Here is a 12,767-nt window from a genome sequence, read left to right on the forward strand (position 1 = left end):
GGAAAATATTTGATTGCAGTGCTAAGTGTTTGTTCCTGACTCATTTAGTAGAAGTTAATTTAGGTTCACTATGATTTAAACTTTAAAAAAAATTAGCTGCACTTGAGGTATTAAAAATAGTATTTCTAATTGCAATAGCATCTGGCAAAAATCCTGGTTTTATAAGTAAAGTCAGACCTACTCCTATGCTGTAGGTGAGGCTGAGTCATGGAGGTAACAGGTTTTTAGTTGAGATGAAAGTAATACATTTTTGTGTCTGCCAAGTCCTCTCAGCGAATGCTGAGGCCCGAGCTCCCATGCCGTGGGTGATACAGAGCATTCGGAGCTCTGGGTAAAGGCTTGGGACTTGTCTGTGAAAATGACTCAATAATGCAAACAGCCATGTGTACCACAACACCAGGTGATTTAATGACCAGGATTTTTCCATTTGGATTTTAATGCTCTATGAGGTTCAGTGTGTTTTCTCTTCCCGGATGAGCCCTGGTATGTGGCAAGAAGCCTCAGTGAACCTGTATGTGATTTGCATGGGTTGTTTTTGTTTTCTCTGCAGTCTCTTGAAAAAAAAATAAATTTAAGATCCTACTTTTCACAGTTCTCAGGGGTACTCCCAGAAGTTTTCTTCCATCCTGCTGCCAGGAGAGCCCTCAAAGTGGCCCTTTTCCCCCCATTGCAATTGCATCCCTGTGCTGAGTGCTGTGCGCTGTCCCTTCGCAGTCGGAGGTGCAGGGACCCCAACCAGCAGCAGCAAGGTTTAAAACAGAATTCATGGGATGGTTTGGGTTGGAAAGGACCTTAAAAATCATTTCAACCCCCACCTTCCCCTATCCCAGGTTGCTCAGAGTCCTGTCCAACCTGGTCTGGAACACTTCCAGGGATGGGGCAGCCACAGCTTCTCTGGGCAGCCTGTGCCAGTGCCTCACCCTCAGAAGGAAGAATTTCTAATTTCTTCCTAATATGTGATCTTTTATGAGCTCTGATACTCAAAACCCTGACCACTGGGTTTCCTTTTGCTCCCTGGGCCACTCCAGCTGCTGAGGCTGTCCAGCTGTGACAGCATGAAGCAAAGCAGTGATGCTGCTGCAGAAGGAGCCTCCCTGCCCTGTGCTTCTTGCTGCTCTCTCTTCACCAGACCCACAGCACTGGCCAGGGACTCTCTCCTCAGCCCTCAGGTTGGTCTTCCCACTCTGATTTGAGCCCCTCTAAATCCACAGAGTGCTTCCTGGGAAGGAAACCTCCACCGGTATTTATGAAACTTTGTTTTCATAAACTGCTGGTTGTTCAATAGGGCATAAAACAGCCAGTATGAGACAGTTATTTGCTCTACAAAATCATTCTGCTCCCTAGCTCCAATTTTACACAGCACTTGCTGCATTTCATTTAGTTCTCTAAGAAATGTGACACAGTAGATTAACTATTGATAGCAAAATATGGAGTTTCCTGTACCACCGTCACTTAACCTTCCTCCATCCTCTCCCTTTTAATCCCAGATGATCAAGTAGTGCTAAATCCTGTTGCTCCTATGATGAAATAGGTGCTGAAACACCTCAGTGGACAGAAATTTTAGAAAGTTGTTTAAGACATTTTTGCTGTTTTCCGTCTCCTCAAAGCTGGTATCAAATTACTACTGCCTGAAATGACTGTGAAGTATTTTGTTCAGCCTAGGTAGTGGCATCTCCCTTGGTGACTAGTCAGCATTCAGCACCTTCAGCACAGAGAATTATTGCCATTGTCAACATAAATTACCATGTATTAAGTAAATAATGCATATTTAATGTCATGGCAAATAATCTATTGTGCAGCTGATCAGGAAATACTTTAATTTTAACCTATCAGAAGATTTGACTTTGTTTTTTAATTAATTTATTTTAGCTCAGAAAACAATCAGTGAGAAGAAGAAAATCACTTGACCAAATCCTTGTTTGTTTTTGCATAGGGTGAAAGTCCCCCTTGTCCCCCAGCATGAGTGTTTCCCCCATGGTCTGTGTCCTATGACAAGGATGATGCAGAGTAGGTGCTGTGGGAGCTGGTGCCAGCCTGGGCTCACTGGACAGTCTGGAGGCACTTTGTCCCACTGGCCACTGCTTTGTCCCACCATCCACATCATGGGGACCACCTCCTTAAAAAAGATACCCAAAAGTGGGTGCTGGAGTGGGATGCAGACCTCCTTGATCTTTTCAAATTGCCACAAAGGTGGCCAAGGGACTGTGGTTAAATACCTTCCTGCAGAGAAAAATCACTTCTATTAAAATGCTCTTTAATCTAGTGCAGGATCCATAGCAAGAGCCAGAGGCCAGAAGCTGAATAACCTGGGCCTGATTTCCTTGCATGTCTGTGCTCAGTACAAAAAGTGCACCAGAACAGAGGAGATGAGAAATACTGATGCAGCCTCAGAGCTGCCAGGGTTCTCCTGATTTTTCTGCAGGGTCTCCTCTTTATGCTTTGAAATAGATAAAACTCAATTTTATGTGGTGGGTCCTGGGACAGGTGGTGTTTGCAGAGCCCCTGATGCTGCAGATGCTTTCAGAAGTGGAAATAAAGCAATGGCAAGGAAGGATGAGCCATGGGCACCAGGAGGAGTCATGAATTGTGTGTTTTGTAAAGGGCTGGAGCAGCTCCCTCTCCAAGGTGCTGCTGTGGGTGGGAAGCTGCAGGCAACAACAAGAGCATCACAGCCTTGCACAGGATCAAGTGCAAGGGGGCTTTGACATTCTGAATTGTTTTCAGACCTGGTTTGTGCAGAGTTGGTGTCAGAGGGGAGGCTGATCTCAGGGGACAGTGGTTGGAAATGAATTTGTCTGCTTGCACAGCCCCTCTACCTCCCTAGGCGAATAAACTTTTGCAACTTTAAATAACAGTCCTGTGGAAGTCTCAGAATTGTGAAGGTGTGATTTCACCCCAGTGCCCTCACTGCCAATTCTAGTGAGAGCAGTGTAATCCCAGTGGAGGAAGCATCTGAGAACAAACAAGTTACCACTCGGTCTCAGTGGAGCACTTGACTTGTAAAACATTTTTTTACCAAGAGCGATGCAAAGTAAATCAAGAAATGGGCCAATCTTCTGTGCCAGCTGACTTTTGAAGTGATATTGAAATAAAAGCTCTGTACTTGTAAGCTGAGCAAAATCGCTAGCAATTACTGCAACACAATGATTTTGGTGTCTTTCCAGTGCTTTTTTAGGGGATCGAACAATGCTTTTTAGAAAAGGATGCATTCACAGTGGATAAGAGAAACCTGGGATTAGTAACTCATTGTTGCTCGTGGAAGAAGCTTTCTTAGGCCTTTTGGCATGGGAAGAGGAAGAGCACAGCCTGCTCCATGTGGGGCTGCCTCTGTACATGATTTGACCCCATGCTGGAAAAGGGAAGCCCCCTACAGAACAGGAAAGTTTCCTCTGAAATTTTGAGGCAAACTGTCTTGACATGCACGTCTTTGGTGGTGGCTGCTTTTGTGCAGGAGTCATTGCAACTCAGACAGCCTTAAATAAATATTATAAATAAACAAATAGTGGGCAAGGCCTTCAGAGAAGAAAATTTTCAAAAAAGGAGGGTTTTGACCAAGTTAAGCCTAGTTATTTGGAGGGCTGTAGTCCTGGCTCAGCAGGGGAGTGACTGCACATGTGGCAGGTTGGTGTTTGTGTGCCATCCTGCTGCCATCTGTCCCACACAGAGCTCAGCTGGGAACTCTGAGGTGAGGAGACCCCAGGGTTCCTGCTGTGAGTTGTCCCCATCAGCTCATTTCTCACAAGTCTCCTGCTACCAGTTTTAATCCGCTGTAATTGAGCAAACATTGGTGGTGCAAAGGTTGGGAGATGCCAGTGTTTATTTTATGGGCATTTTTACATCTAATCTGATGGTCTGTCTTGGACTGTGGCTCACCATCAACATCGAGATAGATGACCCCAGGAAGAATAATCCCAAATCCTTGCCCAATCACCCCAATAGCTGTGCACCCTTAGCTGTGTGCAGCTCTTGTTGACACAAGCCAGTGTGGAAGCATTTGAGATCACACTACTGAGTCAGGCACTAACTAGACTAGAAAATTTGGAATTATTAGGTTTTCAAGGCAGGAAGATCAAAATTTTGATTTCTGGCTTTTAGGCCTCCTTAGAGGGCCAAGTGTAATTTCAGGTCTGTTTGACCTTTCAGCTTGGAGAAAGGCAACCTTTATACATGATGCATGAGCACAGGTCTTTGAAACGTGGGAGAAGTGGTTTGTTCATTGAACATGCAAACAAATTACTTGCTCCGGCCTGGAATTTAAACTGACATTAAGCTCTGAGAACATCTATATTTAATTACATCTAAGGGCCAGAAAACAATATATAACCTTAAAATGGTGTAATTAAAAGTGAAGCCCTTCCTGTGGTCGAAGTTTATCGTAATAAAACTCTGGCTTTCTGCTCTGTGGAGATGCAAAGAAGTTTTAACTAAAGCAAATCCTCTTCAGCACAGGTTTCTTGGCTGTCTTTTGGCTTAGGCTTTGGGTCTGGATGTAACCTTCTGCAAGAGGGGGTTCAGAAATGTATAGCAGGAATAGCCTGCCCCCTGTCATGGGGCTTTTGTCCTGATTAGCATCTCTCTTGAGCACCAGTGGCAGGTGGGCAGTGGCTCTCCTGGGGCAGCTCTCCCCTCTTCACCTTCAGCTTCTTCAGCGCAGTGATGCAGAACGCTGACCCTGAATGCTTTTTGCCAGATGTTCTTCCCATCCTGCTTTTATTAGTGCATATAATCTCAGGCTGGGGTGGGCATTGACTGAGGGAGGAGTAAAATGGTTTTCCATTTTTTAGTCATTTGAGGAGTTCCTGGGGGATGGAGATTTCTAAGATAAATATATACTTGCATGATTAATTTTAGCAGCCTTAGCCAAGTTATGTTGCTTTGCTTTTGGTTTTGCATTTCTCCTTTTTGCAGCCACATTTGTCCCCCTCTGCCCCAAAACATTGCCATTCCAGGCAGGAAGCTGGACTCTGCCTTGGCAGTTTGCCATCTGCTGTCGGAGGTGGCAGCATAAAAAATTATGGATGCAATCTAGTGGTAGCCCTTTGCAAAACTGACTGTAAAATGCTGAACTGTAAAACCTTTTCCTCCTTTCAGAAGCAAGGCCAGGGTTATTAAACACAAAATATTGCACATTAAAACAGCATTAATCAGTTTGACTGGAAAAAAATATCTCTTAAGAATCTTGCAAACTCCAAATGGACACTAAGGTTTGTAGCTTTGTCCTTGACTTGCTCTGTTTCACTGTGCGCACATTTTCTCCAATTTCTCAAGAGCTCTGCAAACGCAAACTCTTGACTGAGAAAAACAGACAAATTGGAAAGTGTTCAGGGTATTAAAAATTAGTTTAGACTATGGTATTCAGTGACTAACTTTTAATAATTCTTAATATTCAAATTTTATTGTAACATTTTTTTCCTAGCCTTGTGGCATACAAAGTTTATGTTTCTGGAGAAACTGATTTTACAGAGGAAAGTGAGTGCAGGCTCTATCCTGTCCAAACTGAGTGACCACATGTGCATCCAGAGCTGTTCCAGCCCATGGTTCATTCTAGGGAGATGTGGCATTCTACAGAGGCTGCAGAGATGGCAAAATAACTCGTCTGTGTCAGAGGAACCTGTCTGTAAACTGGGAATATTGCACTGCTTGCAGTATTGAAGCACCCTGCAGCTGCCTTTGGCTGGTGCTGTTCACAGTGCTTGGGCAGAGAATTGCACATCTGCATTTCTGGGCTGTGGGTTCTGCATGCTGGCAGGGGCTACCTGTAAATGCCTTGGTGTCTGCCTGGAGTCAGAGGATGTGGGAAGTTGGAAGGGGTCTCTGGCCATCTTTTCAATCCTTTCCTTGTAGCAGAGCCAGCTTCACAGTCAGGTCAGGTGGCCTGCAGGAATTGCAAGGTGATTTCTGCTTTTGGGGCAAAAATCCACGTGTGGACCTGGATATCCCTGCACTTGGACAAGTGACTCATCACATAACCTGTCATCAGAAAGAAATGATTTAAACCCTCCTGCTTAGAAATGTCCCTTGCTAAGGTAGGCAGGAAGCACTTTAGGAAAACCAACTGCAGGATGTAAGACTCTTTAATCTTTGCGGAGCTTCAGGCAGGAATGTATTTTACAGGGAAGATGTGCACGGATGAGCGTGAAGTCTGCAATGCAAATCACAATGGCACTGGAGGGTGTGTGAGGGATGGAAATGGCCAAGCTTTGCTCAGCTAATTCCTGCTCTGGATCAGGAGAGCTGTTCCTATAAATACAGGGCGCTGAGTGCTTTAAGCACCAGTATATCAGCTGGTGTGGCATGGTTAACGTTCGCATGGGCAATAAACACCATTTGCTGAAGATTTGTTCAGCAGTTCTCATCATCAAATCCACTTACTTTAAAAAATGTGATTGGTACCTTGGTGAATACATTGCTGGGGGAATGTGCCTTCATTCTCAAAGAAAGTGGAAGACATATCGGAGTTGCTGGTGTTTATCATTGCAATCCAGCAGTAAAAACAACATTTGGGGAAAAACATGAGAAATGAGCATTAGCAAAATGTGTGTTTGTGGTTTAACAGCTACTATAAAGGAATTATTCAAAATGTAGTTTGCTAATGGCTTTTGAGTGTAGTCTTTATGCTGCTTTTGATTGCAAATAGTCAGGTTTAAAACAAGGGGATAGCAGAGGTTTAGTCTACTTCGATACTGGCTGGAAAGCACTTCAGCTTGCTTTACAGTACAATATCTTTTTTGTTCAGGGTTTATTTCCTGTCCTTGAATTCTGTGCAGTCACTCTTTTATGGTTTTTCTTGTACAGTATCAGCTTTGATATGATCTGCTGGCATTTCTCATTGGGCTCTTTGGACAAAGAGCCATGATTCTACAGTGGGCGCTTTGGGTGGGAGAGGAACTTTGCCTTTCCCTCTTCCCTCCCCCTTTGGTTGCAGGGACCATCAGGGCTGTTCGCTGTCATCAGGTACCTCCTTGACTTTCTAGTTCAGACTCATTAAAAACAGCAGTAGTTAAAGAAGTTGCTGTTGAGTCTGGCATTGATTTTTTGATTTTCCCGTTGTTAGTAACTGCGTGCAGTGATCCTTGGGGAGATGCTAAACCAGTGAATTCCCATCAGAAAGATGTCTGTTTCGAGGGCTGAATTATTTGAATTAAAAAGAAAAAAAAAACCACAAAAAACAGTGTTAGCTCATTCTGAGCTCTTGTTCATAGTCACTTTCTTGTTAGCTGATATGAGCAAACATGTTGATTGAAGACTCATTGGGCCACGCAGTGCCTGGAAGACATTTGAGCAAAATCCTTATACATTTTAAATTTTTTCTTCCCAAATGCTTCAAAATTTAGACAGTTTCCTTTATTTTACTTTTCAAGGTTGTAACAGCTTGGAGTGAAGTGAAATAACAATTTTGAAGGGTTTTTTCTATTTTAAACTGAGCAGACTTGAAGTGACACAGGCATGGAAGAAATATTTATGTTGAAGACTGTAATGATGATAGATGTAAGTGGGGTTTTGTCTTCTACATTTTTGGTTCTGCTGCCATCCCACCTAGGGACACTGGGGTGGTGGTTGATAGGTGCTCTGTCAGATCCTCCACTGAAGGTCTTCTGAGACCTTTCACCTTTTTAAAGACTGCTGAGTAAATAATTTTATGCAAACATATTAAGCTTAGTCCTCAGCATTTAAATTAAAACTTTAGGCATTAGAGAATCTGAAATACCATTAGGTTAAGACTTAAGACCTTCCGATTTTTTTTCCCTGATTTAATCCCACAAATCTCTCATGAGCTTGAAGTTCTCTAGAAGCTCACAAAGTCCCATTGATTTTGCAAAGCTAAGCTTGTGCTTAAGTGCTTTGCAGGATCACAGCCAAACTTGGTTTTTCTTTATTTGCTTATTCCAGGTCTGTGGGGATCACATTTTCAAGCTTTTCCTAGTAATCAGGGAGTAGAAACTATTTATGTGTTTAACAGTAGTTCAGATTGTGATTTCATATGATTACAGGAGCTCAGGTTGTCTGGTGTGTAATCAGATGTAAAGAGATAGAAATACCTTAAGGAACTATCTGTTTACCCTGTGTTTCTTATTTTATCTTTGAGATACCAGTTCACTTAACTTTTAAAGAAGGAGGAAAAACCAAAAAAAACACCAAACCAACAAATAAACACAGTAAGAAAAAGAAATACAAATTCCAGGCAGAATTTCTATGTAGCAACCCCCAGTGTGTCTTTTCCTAAGGATGCACTGCAAAGGTAGATTCCTCTTGCTGCTCAAATGAGAATTGCTTCTTCTCCAGGAGCCAGGTCAGTTGTAAGTAACTGCCCTGTGAGTTTCCATCCAGCTGCTGGGCAGGAATGTGAGCCACAAAGGAGCAGTGAAAGCCACCTGAAATTTTCAGTCTCCAGGAATAGATGGAAAGCAGTGTGCTCCATCAGGTTGGAGGAACTCCTCAGCTGTTTAAATGTATACTCAAGTATTATAAAACTATGTTTTACAGAGTTCTTTTATTACAGTTATGTGAGGCTTGATCACATAAAGTTATATGGGCAACAGACTGGTGCTGGAATGAAGTTCTTATGGCTTTGTTTTGATTTCCACAAGGAAAAAGGAGGAATTTGAAATGCACCATGCAACTGCAGATAGAAATCTTGGTAAAAGCAGAGCAGACTTTGAATTCCGCTTGCCACAGGGTATAAATTACAGCTGTCTCCTTTCTGGACCTTTCTGGGGGTTTTTGTATTTTCTTGGCTAGAGGACCTGTACATTCAGGCCAAGCTTTGCAAAGTTTTCCTTGTCTCGTCTGCAATTCTGTGGTTGTTGTGTGAGCTTTACATGAGTGAGGGCTGTAAATTGGAGCCCAGTATTGTGAAAAATGGTGTAAATCCAATCTGAAATATAAGCAAATCCTATAAAGGAAAACTGGCATGACGGCTCCTGGTTCTCACTGGTATTATGAATGCAATTAAGAGTGTTAAAAATGTGTTGCAAACACTGTATTGTTATGCTAATCAGTGTCTTTTTGTTTCCCTCCTAATGCCTTTCACCTGCAATGATTGGAAACACTCTAAATGATTGGATATTTGGTATCTTCTGGTTTTCATCTTAACTCTTCTGGAAATTCCTACTTGCAGGTAAGCTCATTGTTATCACACAATGCATGCAGATTTGCATCTTTTGTCTAACCTGGCTTTTACTTTACATTTTGAAGAGGAAATAGTCAGCAATTGAAATGGAACAGTCTGTGGGATGCCCCATTCTGTCCCCAGTGATTAGGTATTAGTGCTGCAAAATACCAGCCAGGATAAAACTGAATTTGGTGGGCCGTGTGAATGTCAAACACAGCATAATACATTTAGGAACCTACCAAATGCAGCCTCTTGAATTTGGTTTGTTTTTTTTTGTTTTTTTTTTTTTTTTTGATGGGTCCTCTCTAGGAACTAAGATTTTTCTTGCATTATTCTTCAAGGAGCAAAATAAATTTCTAATCCTTCTGCTCATAAGAACAGCACGAAGACAAGAACCTAAATGCTACAAGCTGAAGCCAAATACAAATAACCAAGCCTGGATGTGTTTGTGTAGCTGAAGGATTTTTAGGGTTTTTTTTCAGGTTTTAAAGGCTTGATCCTGGACTGCCTCTGGTTGCTGGTTTTGAGTTACTCTCCTGCCCAGCCTGCTGTGAGTGTGCTGGGTCTGGCACATGCATGAGCACCACCAGGCAAGAGGCAGGTTGGCTGGCATGCGATGAGCGGGGTCCAGCCCTGCACAAATTTACTCTTTCACCTGCTCACCTCCAGCTCCTTGCAAGCAGAGGAGTGAGCAGCAGCAGCACCCAGGCGTGGTGGCTGCGTTCTAGTGCCAGCTCAGGGGGATCTCCAGCTGTGACCCCTTTCCTGATGCCCTGCTCTTGCGGCTCACTCACCAGAGACATTCAGGTCTGAGCAAACGGTTTCTTTTTTTTGAGTTTAATATCTTACCAACGGGCATAACAAAATCATTGGTAATTCCTCTCAGGTCTGTCTGGTCTTTTCCATTTCCATGATGCAGCAGGTTTCTGCAGCAGGACACAGATCGCTGTTCTTATTTTGTGGAAGGAGCTTTAATTACAGTGCGAGTGAGCCACATCCATCATTTCCAGTTCAGAGCCCATCCACAGCTTCTCTCTGTGTTTTGGGTATGTGGAGTCACAGCGTTGTTTTCACTGCATTTCCCTTGGGTTTGCCAAAACAATAGCTAATTAGGGCAGAAACAGGCCACCTTGCAGGCTGTTCCCTTGCGGGATTTTTTTTGGATGTCACCATGCACTTTTCCCAGCATTGCAGTACTTTGTGCTTTTACCTCCATTTTTTTTTTTTGGCAGTAAGTGGTGTAAACTTTGGAATTTGGACCCTTAAATGAAAATGATAAGACATTGCTGGTTTTATTGAGCTGGAATAACTGGTCTGGGAAACTGGACAGAAATAGCAAGGCCAGGGTGTGTTGGATGAGAGTGAATGAGCAGGAACTGTTCTAGGCTGGGCAGGTTTGTGTTTGTATGCAGTCTTCTTCTTTCTCATGTTTTTGGTTTTTGTTTTATGACTGTTAGGTGTTTTAAATCAGTCTCCCCAAGTGTGAAGCAAAAGGACATCCCTGAAGCTAATACTTTTCATGAAATGCAGTTCAGGATAAGCACTGAAGCTTTCATTTCATGTGCCTACTTCATTAGTGGTGGGAAGATAACTTTTCTGGGTAGCTCTCAGCCTTTTTCCTTTCAAGCCTGAGAGTTCATGCTGCAAAGTGGGCACTCTGAGGATCCCTGCCGTCTCATGTGCTTCTGTCCCAGGTACAGCAGGTCTGGATTTCAGACAGGTTCTGAATGGGGGGAACTCGACCCAGTGGTGTCCTGAGAGCCCAGGATTTGGAGCCTGGCACCACTGAAAAGTAGCTGAGTACGTACCTGAGCTTAGGGTGCAGCAAGTTCTCAAGAGACAATTCAGAACCAGTGGGAATGCTTTGATACTCACTCTCCCATTTATTTTTCTAGGAGCTACCTGGAGTTTTTATTCCTGTGACTGTGTTATTTTCCATTATATTAAACCTTCTGTTTTGTGGCATCCCAGGGGCATGTGGCTGCTCCTGGGCTGTAGCACCCACTGTGCCAGGCTGTGCTGCCAAGCAGTGAGCTAGCCATTGGCATGACTTTTAAAAATGCAGTGAGGACAATAAGGCAACTATTGCTTTAGCTATCCCTGTTGTACATGTGGTTGCATAAATGTGCTAGATTATGATTATCTCTGCCTCATAATTAGCAATTTGCATAACTGCTTGCTGTGAACAAGAAGTCCCATCAGTGTTATGAAGGATTTATTTAGCTGTCTGAATATATTTTTGTTATCCAGTGCAGAAAGAAAACAATCGAAATGGAAGCAGTCCCAAATGCTTGGTGTTATTTCTAACCCACACGCATAATTAACAGGAGTACTAATTGTTCAGCACCAGAAACTCATTTGTTTCTCTATAGACTGGAAGAACATTAATTCTCAGAGTACCTCTCTTTTTTTCCCCACAGCCAGCAGTATCATAGGCTCTGCAGTCGGTTGTAACCAGATTATATTTGTTGTGTTTGCAATAGTCTTGTCTTTTCCCAAGGTTCTGTCTAAGCAGTGAAATGTATGGAAGTGTATGTAGTCATGGCTGTGTTTCAGACTCCCAACAATGGATCCTTGTATCTGCTGTTGTCATAAGAAGTGAGGGCTCAGCCAAAGTACCAGTGATACCTTGGGTACCTGCTTGTTGCCAGAGCATCCCTGTCTAGTGAGTGCCAGAAGATGAGAGCTGCCTTTTTTTTCTGGCTTTACCTGTTCTGCTCCTGTACTCCAGATGATAAAATATACCTTTGGAAAAGAAATTTTGCATATCTGGGTGTGATTTTGGAAAATGGGGTGCAAAGTTGGTTATGCCCATGTGAAGGACCAGACTGAACCTGTACAAAATTATGGTTTTATTTGCACTCCTGTACACTGGAAATCGTGGGAGCTGGGAAATCCACCTCTGTGAGCAGCATTTCCTTTTGAAGCCATTTAGGTGTAGGTCTTGGGTGAATTCTGTTTTGTGTCACACAGCCTGATGTAGAGCTGGATTAGTAAGATGAAGCAAAGGATAAGCTGGCAAAACCTAACTCTAGGAATGATCAATTTCTTGAGTGTCTGCTGAATCCTGAGCTGCAGTAGACTTTATTTGGGAATTTTAAAAAGCACATGGCTCTTCCTCAGGAAGCTGCTGGATCCTGACGAAAACACAAGTTCTGTTTTTTCTGGTCCTTTTTTTGCCCAGCCTTGTGCTGTAGGGCTCCATGGCCACTTTCTCCTTGGTGTTTAGGAAGGAGCACACCTCTCCCTGCTGGCAGCAAGTTTGTGCCCGCTTCAGAAGAAGGTCTGCAGAGCCTGTGGCTGAGTCTGTGCAGTGAGGAGTTAGAAAAAAAAAAATGAGCAGCTTAGAAAAATGATTGGATGAGAAGATCCTTTTAAGCTTTTGGTGGCAATCCTGAAATGTAGGATCCTCTAAAGGTCTTTTCCTGTACTAAGCTGCAGCTCTTTCTGCATAAATAATGCTAGAGAAAAGTAACTTACTTGTGGAACATATGTCCTTAGTGGTAGCAAACATTTACAGTGTCTTGACAAAGGAAGCACTGCTGCTACAAGAGCCATGAAGCACAGGCCACTGAAATCATGGGGACCTCAGTATGAGGTTGAGACTGCTCTTAAATGGTGGCCCTGCTACATGGTGGCTAAAAGGGCAAAACAG

The 12,767-nt window shown here is 43.1% G+C and overlaps 1 protein-coding gene across 1 annotated transcript in view; it reads left to right on the top strand.

The window, feature by feature from the left end:
- HS6ST2 (heparan sulfate 6-O-sulfotransferase 2) overlaps positions 1-12,767 on the top strand; it is a 126,773-nt gene that overhangs the window by 73,383 nt on the left and 40,623 nt on the right. The window lies entirely within an intron of this gene.

The sequence above is a fragment of the Camarhynchus parvulus genome, chromosome 4A, assembly GCF_901933205.1.
Source record: "Camarhynchus parvulus chromosome 4A, STF_HiC, whole genome shotgun sequence".
NCBI lineage: Eukaryota > Metazoa > Chordata > Aves > Passeriformes > Thraupidae > Camarhynchus > Camarhynchus parvulus.